This window comes from Aegilops tauschii, chromosome 5 (genome assembly GCF_002575655.3).
Source record: "Aegilops tauschii subsp. strangulata cultivar AL8/78 chromosome 5, Aet v6.0, whole genome shotgun sequence".
In the NCBI taxonomy this organism is placed as follows: domain Eukaryota; kingdom Viridiplantae; phylum Streptophyta; class Magnoliopsida; order Poales; family Poaceae; genus Aegilops; species Aegilops tauschii.
The window spans coordinates 527,290,894-527,302,301 of record NC_053039.3 but is presented as its reverse complement, the minus strand read 5'-3'; the positions used below and the strand labels follow the sequence as shown (position 1 = coordinate 527,302,301).

Below are 11,408 nucleotides of genomic sequence, written 5' to 3'. Positions count from 1 at the left end.
CAACCTTGTTAGTGGGTTCCTTTTGATGAGCATGCGATGGATGAAGTTAGAAAGCACAACCTTCTGTACCCTCCTTTTACTTTCTGTTATTTAGATTAAATAAAGCAAAAATAGTATTTCTGTCTGTTTTCTGAATTATCCTTGCAATAAAAAATACCCCGAAAATAAAAGTTCTCCAAATGCCCCGAAAATGAAATATGATTTTTTCTAAAATATTTGAGAATATTTGGCACTGAGAACACACCAGGGGGAGCAAGCACCTGGCCACGAGGGTCCAGGGCGCGCCCACCCCCCTGGGCGCACCCCCTGCCTCGTGGGCCCATGGTGGCTCCCCCCACTTATTCCAGCCACCACACACTCCTTCTTCCTCCCAAAAAAATCACCAACCAGCTCAAGCACGAGTTCTTGCTCATCTTGCTGCCATTTTCGATCTCCTTGCTCAAAGCACCTCTCATAAAACTACTTTGGGGGATTGTTCCTTGGTATGTGACTCCTCCAATGGTCCAATTAGTTTTTGTTCTAGTGCTTTATATATTGCAAATTTTTGCAGCGTAGGTGACCCTGTTCTTGAGCTTGCATGTCAAATTTATATGATTCGAAGTAGTTCTAATGCGTGATATAGTCTCCAGGCACTTGTTGGAGTAGTTGCTATCAAATTTGTTGAGTTTGGTTCACTTTTATTTTAAGTTACTAATAATTTCAGAAATTTTTAGAAAATGATGAAGAGATTTTTGAGGGGCTCTTCGAGCCGAAGCTTGAAGGATAAGCAAAGTGAAGAAGAAGAGAGGCCCAAATATAATCTCCCTCGTATCACGGAAGTTCGGCCGTGTGAATGGCCTTGTGATGATTTCTTGAGAGCAGCCGGGATTTATGATGATTTTTATGAGTTGGCTGATAATGTCGGCCTCACCGACTTTCTCCGCGACCAAAGCGAACAGTATCTCTTACTCACTAATATCTTTGTGCAAAATTTTCATTTCCATGCTAGGAGGTCACCACCTTCGGTGGATTTTTATTTATATGATGAGTATAAGGAGATGCCCCTCTCTGAATTTTGTGAGGTTTGCAAATTGCCCTCTTTGGGTAGCGTAGAGGAACCACATCGAGACGATGTGGAGGGATTTATTGATACAATTGATGTAGGGGAAACTAGGAAAGTTTACGATGCACAAATTACTAGCATACATTTTCCTGTGTTACGTTACTTTGCAATATTTGCTAGTAGATGCTTAATTGGTCGCGGAAACTGTGGCAACTTTAGTGCCCCTGATATTGTTCTTTTGTGCCATGCCCTGTTTCGTGATGACACATTTAGTATGGGCGCTATTGTTGCAAAGCGGTTAAATCTTAACCGTACTAAGGGCCCCATCTTGGGAGGCATCTTCGCCTCGCGCCTCGCTGCGTACTTTAACATACCTATTAGGCATTATGAGAAGAAGAAAAGTTGTTGCCTACTATTTTTCTAGACTACAAGAGTATGGTTGCACATGATTTCATTGTTAAGAACAAGAAAAACGAGCTTAACTATAGACTGTTATTTGATAAAAATCACCCTGAGACTATTACTTTGCCTGCTCCTTCCTTGTTTGACTTATCTGCAGGCAAGTACCTTGTTCTGCTGGAGGCCATTCACGCCTACCGGAACCCCACCTCAGCTATAGACCCAGATCCGGAACCACAATTTGTTCCTTCACGCCAGTCTGTTTACCAGTGGGATCCGGAGGAGATGGCCAGCCAGTGGCAACCTGAGGCTTCATCTCAGTACGACCCCAACTACAACTTTGGATATCCGCCAGGCCAGCCGTGGCAGTAGACCAACTTAGGCCAAAAGCTTAAGCTTGGGGGAGTACGTATTTCGCACCGACATTACATTTATCTCCACACACTCATGCTAGTTGTCGGTGCTCATACTTTTTCATTGTACTATCCATGCTACTTTATTTTTCTCGCTTTCTTCTTGTGTGTTTAACAAACTGTAAGAAAAACAAAAAAAAATTAGTTTTAGCTCTTAGCTAGTTTACTTTCTTACTTGTAGTAGTAATAATTAAAAGAAAACCCAAAAAGATTTCGTGTTCTTCTTTTGCTTGTTGGGAGCTTTCCCGTGTAAATAGTTTTATTTCTTTTCTTTTCTTTGGGGGTCGAGAGGAGAAGACCATAATGAAAATGTTAAAGTGGCTCTCATATGCATTATTGTTGATTTAACAAAGAGCCCATATTATCTTGTCTTCTCCTGTGTGTCAGATGCCTGCAGATTCCAGCTTAGTCCAATGCACGTGCACTATTATTATTATTATTCACATCGTTCGGTCGTGCAAGTGAAAGGCAATTATGACGATATATGATGGACTGATTGAGATAAGAGAAGCTGGTATGAACTCGACCTCTCTTGTTTTTGTAAATATGATTAGTTCATCGTTCCTGATTCAGCCTATTATGAATAAACATGTTTGCAATGACAATTAGAGATTATAGTTGCTTATGCCATGCTTAGTTAGCTAGGAGCTTATAATGGTTTACCTTGCGTGCCAACATGCTATTAAAATGGTTGTGATGTGGTATGATAGGGTGGTATCCTCCTTTGAATGATTCGAGTGACTTGACTTGGATGTTCACACATGTAGTTGAAACAAAATCAACATAGCCTTCACGATGTTTATGTTCATGGTGGATTATATCCTACTCATGCTCGCACTCAATGTTTATTAATTTTAATGCATGTTCATGACTGTTGTCGCTCTCTAGTTGGTCGCTTCCCAGTCTTTTTCTAGCCTTCACTTGTACTAAGCGGGAATACTGCTTGTGCATCCACTTCCATAAACCCCAAAGCTATTCCATATGAGTCCACTATACCTTCCTATATATGCGGTATCTACCTGCCGTTCCAAGTAAATTTGTATGTGCCAAACTCTAAACCTTCAAATAAAATCCTGTTTTGTATGCTCGAATAACTCATGTATCAACTAGGGATGTTTGTATCTTCCATGCTAGGCGGGTTATTCTCAGTAGGAGTGGACTCCGCTCCTCACCCACGAGAAAATGGCTGGTCACTGGGATGCCCAGTCCCATGCTTTATGCAAATCAAATCGAAATAATTGCAAACAAAACTCCTCCGGGACTCTTGTTAGTTGGAGGCACTCGTTGTTTCGAGCAAGCCATGGATTGATGCTTGTTGGTGGAGGGGGAGTATAAACTTTACCATTCTGTTTGAGAACCGCCTATAATGTGTGTAGCATGGAAGATATCGCCATCTCTCGGTTGTTATGCTGACAATGAAAGTATGCCGCTCAAAATATTATTTATCTCTATTTCAAAAACCGAGCTCTGGCACCTCTACAAATCCATGCTTCCCTCTGCGAAGGGCCTATCTATTTACTTTTATGTTGACTCATCACCCTCTTATTAAAAAGCACCAGATGGAGAGCACCGCTGTCATTTGCATCCATTACTATTAATTTATATTGGGTATGACTATGACTGGATCTCTTTTACCATGAATTACAATGTTTAGTCAGTCCTTGATCACTACACCACGACCCAAGTATAAGGGCAATTAACTGCCGGGAAAAATAGAAGATCAAGGGCAAATTATATGCCGGGAATGTTTTAACTGCCGGGAAAAATAGTGCAGGGCATAGAAACTGCCGGGAAAGATATAAGATGAAGGGCATCTGAAGTGCCGGCGATCCTTAGGGCAGCACTTCTGCCCTGGAAAATCATACGGGGCACAAAATCTGCCGGGATATGGGCATGAGGCCAAACGGGCTGCTAGTTGGCTCACGCGGCATTTTCTCTGAGTTCGGCGCCCGAACATGTTTCTAGATTCTTCTTTTCATAAAAAAACATAACCCTAGATCTAATTCATCTCTCCCATGCTTCGACCCAGCCAGCGCCGCCGCCGCCCCAACCCAGCCTCTCCCGTTCCCAGCGACCAGCGCCGGCGCTCTCCACCCACTTCACCCTCGTGGATCTCCACCGTGCTCCGTGGCTGCCCTCTCTTGGCGAGATTCTGCTGCCGCAACCCAGGCCTCTACCCTCGGGATGGGGATTGGGGTGGTCGTGGGGAGGGGGAGGGGGGAGGGGGAGGTGGCGTGTGCACCGGTCGCGAGCGTCGACCTCACGTTTGACTTCCGCCTGCGCTTCCCCAAGCTCCGGCGGCGGCTCATGGACCTCGATGAGGCCAGGCAATGGACGGCTTCGTACTAGGTGAGGTGGCACGGTGCTGTGCGGGGTACCTCGTGAGGTCGGCAGCGACAAGGGAGAGCGCATCCGCTTCCGCTCCAACATCCTCGAGTTCAACTAGGTGCATCCCCGCGCTTGTCTTTGTCGGTCTTTTGTTGGCTTTGCTCTGATCCAACTTGTTATATGTTCCCGTCTCGTGCAGCCAATGGCTTCGGATTATGATGATTGGGTGTCATGGCCCCATGCCACTTCTCTTATATTTTATTGTTGGATTGTGGGGTTTTTATTTGTGGCTGAAAAATACCACAAGAAAGATTGGAGGTTTACAATCTGTACCAAGCGTTTTCTCCACATGGATGAATTGGGATGGCAAGCTAATATGTTCTTATTACTGGCTGCTTCAAAATTACCATTTTGTTTCACAAAAATATTTATTATAAATCTCCATGAGTCACAAGTATCGTCTCAATTTAACCCCTCTTCGTATATTAGATAATCCTTGCTGCTTTATTTAAAAATATGCATCTTTCTTGACCGTCTGTGTTGATGTGCAGACCAAAAAATTGTGCATATGAGGTGTTCGACATATGTCTGGGACGTATTTGCCATTATGTAGTATACTAATGGTCTACATGATTTTATTGAACTCCATGCTCACTCACATGTACATATATGTAACCTAGAAGAGTATGCGATCTATGTCATGTATGACCCAAATAATAGTTTTCATTTGGTTCATTTTTCAATAATTGCAATTTAATTGTAGACATGTTCAATTTTTTGCACTTGGACATTTCAAGTTTTTGCACCTTATAGTGGGAGCTTGACTGAAAAGTTATTGTAATATAGTATTATACATTAGAAAGGGAGTTCAAGTTGGCTATTAGAGTTACACAGGATAATTCCATGATTTAGACGTGAAATGCTACTGATGGAAAATAATTGAACTTGTCTCAGATTGATAGTACAAGTGATTAAAATTTGTGTTGACACTTGCTTACAAAAAGTATTCTGTGTTCATGCCTAGAGATATTGACTGCATGCCTGGCCTTCGGTGCCCTCCACCCGCTCATCACGTATCCGTTGCCTATGATGTGCACCTGCCAATAGGCAAGCCTGCAGGTCCGGCGCCCACCACCTTTCTGTTGCTCTGCTTTCCTCAGCATGTGTCCATAGGCTGCTGCCCCCTCTTCTACCTTTTCGGTCCTCTGCTCTTCTTATAAATGAAGTTTATTGTCGAGAGTTTTGCTGCACGATAGCTATGTACTAAATATGTTCTGTTTTAGTCTCTCTTTCCCTCTTGTTAAAATTATAAATCAACACTGCAGCTATAGCTTAACCAATCAAATTAATATGTCTTGTTTAGAGTTTATGCAGTTAAAAAGCCCTTTGATTCTTGCGTTATTGCCTTATAACAAATAATCATTCTAGTTGTTGTTCAGATATTTTTTCTACAACTATGCGTAGATATGTCCCTTCGTGCTTCCATACAGGGAGCCTCCAGAAATGACAGAATATGGGCTTTTTGTGGCTTCGCTGTTCTTGGTTGTTCAGAAATGCATGGCTCAAGTTTGCTCCGACTAGAAGATGGCACTGGCAAATGTCGATGTGGCTAGGTGACATTGTGTCAACTGAGTTTGAGTCAGCTAGCATAAACATTCTGCCCTCAAATGCAATTATCTAGTGACACTTAATTCCACGTTTTGTACCCTGGTGTGTTTGTCAGATGTCTTTCTACTTTCATTGCGTATGTAAGATAGTTGTGAGCTTGTAAAACTGAATGTCATATCTGATGTTTGGATAGATGATTTTGTTGTTCGCCCCCCTCCCTGAAAGTATATGGTCTAATTAAATTATCTACATTTAACATGATAAGTTTTGGAATAACAGTAATGAATAGATGTGATTAGTACACGTAACACAATACATTCTAGAATAAGAGGTAAGAATAGATAACATGCATGCTACTTAGACTTCCATGTGTATTTTGTTATTATGAACCTGATATACATAGTGCTTGTATCTTGCATTCTTTGCATTGAGCAACATAGGATTTTATATCTTCTCTTGCAAATTCAGAATTGCATCATCTGTTCAATAATACACTTTAATTTTCTCGATAGTTATGGTTAACACTGTGACATGCAGTCTAATTTGGATAGCTAGTTCTTTTTCGTCAAGCTTACACTGTAGGCGCTATGTTCAGTAGGTGCTAAACCTTCACATTTAAAGATTCTGAATATATCTTCATTTCTGTTCTTTGCTGTTTTACAATAGAAATATTTACCGATATGGTAAATACTTGTTTGTTTGATTTTCAGATCTAATTAACAGCTTCATGCTTGGCTGCTTGGCATATGTACTTCCGGTTATATTTTAGCATGGCTGCAACAAGAACATCCTCACTGATTACGTTGACCAATAAGAACAGGCCTAAAATATGTTGCTCTCTGCTATTCTTCTAATCCTTATGTTTCATATATCTGTCCTTGCGTTGATCAATCCATGCGTGCTAATTATTGCTAGTTCAAAATCATTACCTAGAGATATCATAAATTATTCCAAATAGGCCCTTTGTGGTTTTTTCTTGGGTGTATGAATTGAAGCTAAAGATGAAGTTGCAATTAATGGTCCTCCATCTTGCTGTGATTTCAACATTATCTCTTTTTTATTTTGATCCTTTATTTTTCTGCAGTAATGGTAGTCATGGAATAAGTGGCACTACTAAGTCACAGGAACTTGCTCTGCTTTGCATTAACTTACAGGATTCATTTTTACTGTCTTTGCATTAATTTATGCACATCCTGAATGTGTTTGGCTGCTAACTATCCATTTAATTGATTGGACGAAGATAGTGGCAGGTGTTGAGCTTGGTTCTTAATGTTGCGAAGTTATGCAGAAGCAACCATCATAGCCGGTAGCAGTCCCCACGTCTAGAAGGTATTGCATATAATTATAATTCTGAATATTCTAAAGAAAAGCTTATTTCGTTTTCATTATTTTCTAGAGAAAGCGTGTAATGAACCAGCTCTTGCAAAAATTAGGCCTCACTTTCCCTGGTATTTGGGATGAATGCTAGCAGAGTACCAGGGCCAACTTTCTTATTTCCTTTTGTCCTGCAAGAGTTATTCTCATGCTATCTGAATAGAGCCTACCCGAGCCTGTAGTTTCAATCAAGATAAATTACCATGGACCCCTTTATATTTGTTTCATCCAACATGACAATTTTACTTCTGATCACAATGTCTATTCTATTGAAAATTAATCATAGCTCGTCGTCTTCGCTAATAATAAACATAGTGACTTCCAAGTCAATCGCTCTATTCTATTAAATTGCAAAAGTAAAACTTGGTCCAGGTAAGTTAGTAACCATTTCCCAAGTGAAAACCTTAACTCTAATCACCATGTGCATTATCTGTTCTTATGAGTACATAACACGCATTCTGCGTGTGCCTTGTGGAATTCTGACCTGCTATTGCTTGCACCCACAAGTTTCTTTTTGTGGAACATGTGTTCTTCCAAGCTGATCTAATTGGCCATTTCTTCTTTTTTACAGGTCACGGGTATAATTCTTTTCCATCCACAAGTTTCAAGAGGTGTGTTTCGTGAGCTAAAAGGATCTTCTGCTGTGATCTGTTTCTAACAAAGACCAGATATTATATTTTGTGCTTTTGTCTATGATGCAATACTAGACCTATGAACCTACAAATGTACGCCTATATGTGCATGGGCTTTTTGTTGTTGTGTTGTAATCTGGGCTTGTGAACCTACATATGCTTGTAGACATGATGGATTATTGAGATACACATATATGTTATGTCTAAGTGATGCAACTTTAATTACTCTGCTTGTATGCTGTTATACATATGTATTGTACTTATGGCATAAAATGATGTAAACATAAATGTTAGCTATTGAACTGGAAGGGGATTTGTGTGCTTGCACAGTATACATAATTAAGGGCAGAATAATTGCCGGGAACTCTTCTATCTGCCAGGAATATTTCTATCTGCCGGGAAAACGCTATATGCCGGGAATAGTTCTATCTGCCGCCAAATGTTTGAACATGCATGTCATTGGAATTGCCGGTCATTCTTGTAACTGCCGGGAATTGTTTTTCCCGACGGGATTTTCTAGGGCAGTTTGTATGTGCCGGCAAAAATCATTCCCGGCGGATATTCTGCCTCCTTTGGCTAGTTTTCCCGGCAGATATTGTGACTCCTAAGTTTCGGTCATGGTGTAGTGGATCTTTAAAGGTGCTCTACATTTATGTTTTGCGGTCTCAGAAAGGGCTAGTGAGATACCATCTTGTTATATCATATCATGATTGTTTTGAGAAAGTGTTGTCATCCGAGATTTATTATTATTGCCCGCTAGTTGATTATGCCATTGACATGAGTAAACATGAGACCTAAGTGTTATTGTGAATATGGTTAGTTCATAATCTTTGCTGAAAACTTGAATGCTGGCTTTACATATTTACAACAACAAGAGCAAACAGAGTTTGTAAAAGTTTTTCTTTATCACTTTCAGTTTATCAACTGAATTGCTTGAGGACAAGCAAAGGTTTAAGCTTGGGGGAGTTGATACGTCTCCGTCGTATCTACTTTTCCAAACACTTTTGCCCTTGTTTTGGACTCTAACTTGCATGATTTGAATGGAACTAACCCGGACTGACGCTGTTTTCAGCAGAATTGCCATGGTGCTACCGTTACCGTTACTTCCATACTACTTTGCTACTAGATACTTTGTTGTAGATACTAAGTTATCCAGGTGTGGTTGAATTGACAACTCAACTGCTAATACTTGAGAATATTCTTTGGCTCCCCTTGTGTCGAATCAATAAATTTGGGTTGAATACTCTACCCTCGAAAACTGTTGCGATCCCCTATACTTGTGGGTTATCACTCCCCCCTCGACATAGTAGGCCTCTCGCACCACCTCCTAGCCGCACCCCTCTCCCCCTGTCTGTCTCTCTGGACCTTATTTGCTTCTAACTCATGCATGCATGTATACGTACTGATCTCCCTACATATAGCTAGGTCGACTATAATTCTTTTTCCACACGCACCGATAGACTTACCTCACTAGTTATGTCTCTCCCTTTCTCGGACACACGACGGTTGATCTTCCTATCTAGTTACGTATTCTTACCCCAACCATATCGTCTCCCCTCATAATCCTTACATACCTCCCGATACGTCTCTCACACACACGTGCATAGACAGACAGACATCCCCGCCCTCTCTTATTGATATTGCACTCGTACCCTCCGTTTGTCTAGCAGGCCTCTCCCACCATTTGTGATACGCCACTGCACCACCAACCCTCCGACACTCTACCTTTGTCTTTCTCCCAACCTTATTCCTCTGCTACACATATCCATGGATGCTGATCGATCTCCCTCTATACATAGCTAGGTCTCTCTCCTTCTCCACACATATACTAGTCGATCTACCTCTCCACAGTTACGTATCTGCCCCCTCCCCACCCCCACTGATAGTTGAACGTTGTAGGTAGGTATCCATGCCACAGAGAAAAACTGCACCTCTGCCCTCTCAAATTCCAGTAGGCCAGCCGCCCTGTATCTTTGACGTGGGCAAACACAAATTTGATGGCACTCTTTATCGATCGTCCAGCCACACACTTCATCCCTGTTTTCGATTCTATCGATATCTCACGCCGATGATCCCTCCACTCTCTTCTCGTGGATCGCTCCCTCTATATATGATATATCCATGACTCTGTTTCACACACATTGCGTATGTTACGTTTTTTTGTTTGAGATATCATCGACACATTGCCGTGGTTTCGCACAAACCATCTCTCTCACACCCACCCACATACGTACCTGCACCTAAAGAAGACGTGCACGCAAGACACACGTACTTACGTCTTGTTCCCGGCCACACCCGCACGGGTACACGATGGAGTTTGTTTCTGTATGAAAAGGCAGCCCACGTGATAATTTGACGCGTGTAGCGGTTGTTTACTCGAAGGAGGGTCGGGTACCATGCCTAGATGGAACAAAGTTCGACTTGACGTGGAAGTATTAAATAAAGTTATATATTCCTCCTCAATGGCACGTAGTATAGAATATAAAATGATTGTCGTGGGGAAAATCAAAAATCCGCTCCACTATATACAACGGAGCCTGCCTACCGGGGTTTGTCTCTCGTCACACCATCTCACACAAGGCGGCGGTGGCCTCTCTCTCTCACCGTTGGTCAGTGATCCGGCCGCATCCCGTCCGCTGGCGGAAAGGGAGGATGTGCATTGTTTCTCCGTTCAACGGCGTTGAGGCAGCACGTCCCTATCTGCGGTACCCGTCGTTCTCTCTGACCAAGCTCCGACATGGTAGGGCCTTCGCCACTTGCTCGCTGCCGCAGTATGGGCAGATCCCGGCCACCGGCGCCCTCCTAGTAACATCCCGACGACCCTCAGGTACAGCTTCCTCTAGCCTTGCTCCACTACCCATCTCCCCACATTGCTGCATGTGGATCTTCTTTAGTTGTTTGCTTAAAACGTATCTCGGCCAGCATACTTTCCATCTTGCAATCTCGTCCTCAAACCATTTTTGATAAACCACCATGCTGCTATCTTTCCCTTATTACATGGAATATGCTTCTTTTTTGTCGGCGTATGTGTCTTCAACTCGTGTTATTCGCCTGTAATTGTTTCCTTTCTACCTCTTTTTTGCAAACAGGGCTATCCATTTCACCTCGTTGCTATTGCGACCTTTTGGTGAACTGCACAAATCACTTTTTTCTTAAGAGTGTTTTGTGCGGTTCCGCCAAAATGTCACACAGGCAACGTTTTTACATTTCTATGGGACTGTAGAAATGAAGATTGGTTTTGCTATCCTCCTCATCCAAATCCGTGCCTAATCTTCTCCAACAAGTAGTTAGTCCTAAAGAGAGATCGCGGAGGTGATCGGCTTCTATTTGTGTGTGTTATGTTTCATCATCTAGTTCCACTATTATTATAATCACACTGACTGGGTATCTTTGCAAATAGGGATGGTCAGCTCGATTTTAGTGGAGCTGCACAAAATGATCGGATTGTGGTGTCCTCCGTACACCCCCCTTTTTGGCTACAACGTTGGGTGAAACTAGCTGCCAAGCAATGAACACTGTGCCCAGGAAATGGACCCATGCCTACGAACAACATTGATCAATTATATATTTTTCTTTATTTGTACACCTTCTCACAACTTTGTCTTCAGTTGT

The 11,408-nt window shown here is 42.1% G+C and overlaps 1 long non-coding RNA gene across 2 annotated transcripts; it reads left to right on the top strand.

Annotated features, from left to right (window-relative positions):
- Window positions 1-3,755: 3,755 nt before the first annotated feature.
- LOC109770529 (uncharacterized) lies at window positions 3,756-8,021 on the top strand. 2 transcript variants are annotated; one of them, XR_012183352.1, is made up of 4 exons: window positions 3,756-4,300; window positions 4,382-5,301; window positions 7,035-7,119; window positions 7,736-8,021. It is a non-coding gene; the product is annotated as an uncharacterized lncRNA (long non-coding RNA). The 2 variants fall into 2 exon arrangements; XR_012183351.1 differs by lacking the exons at window positions 3,756-4,300; window positions 4,382-5,301 and having other exon boundaries at window positions 5,427-7,119.
- Window positions 8,022-11,408: the final 3,387 nt, after the last annotated feature.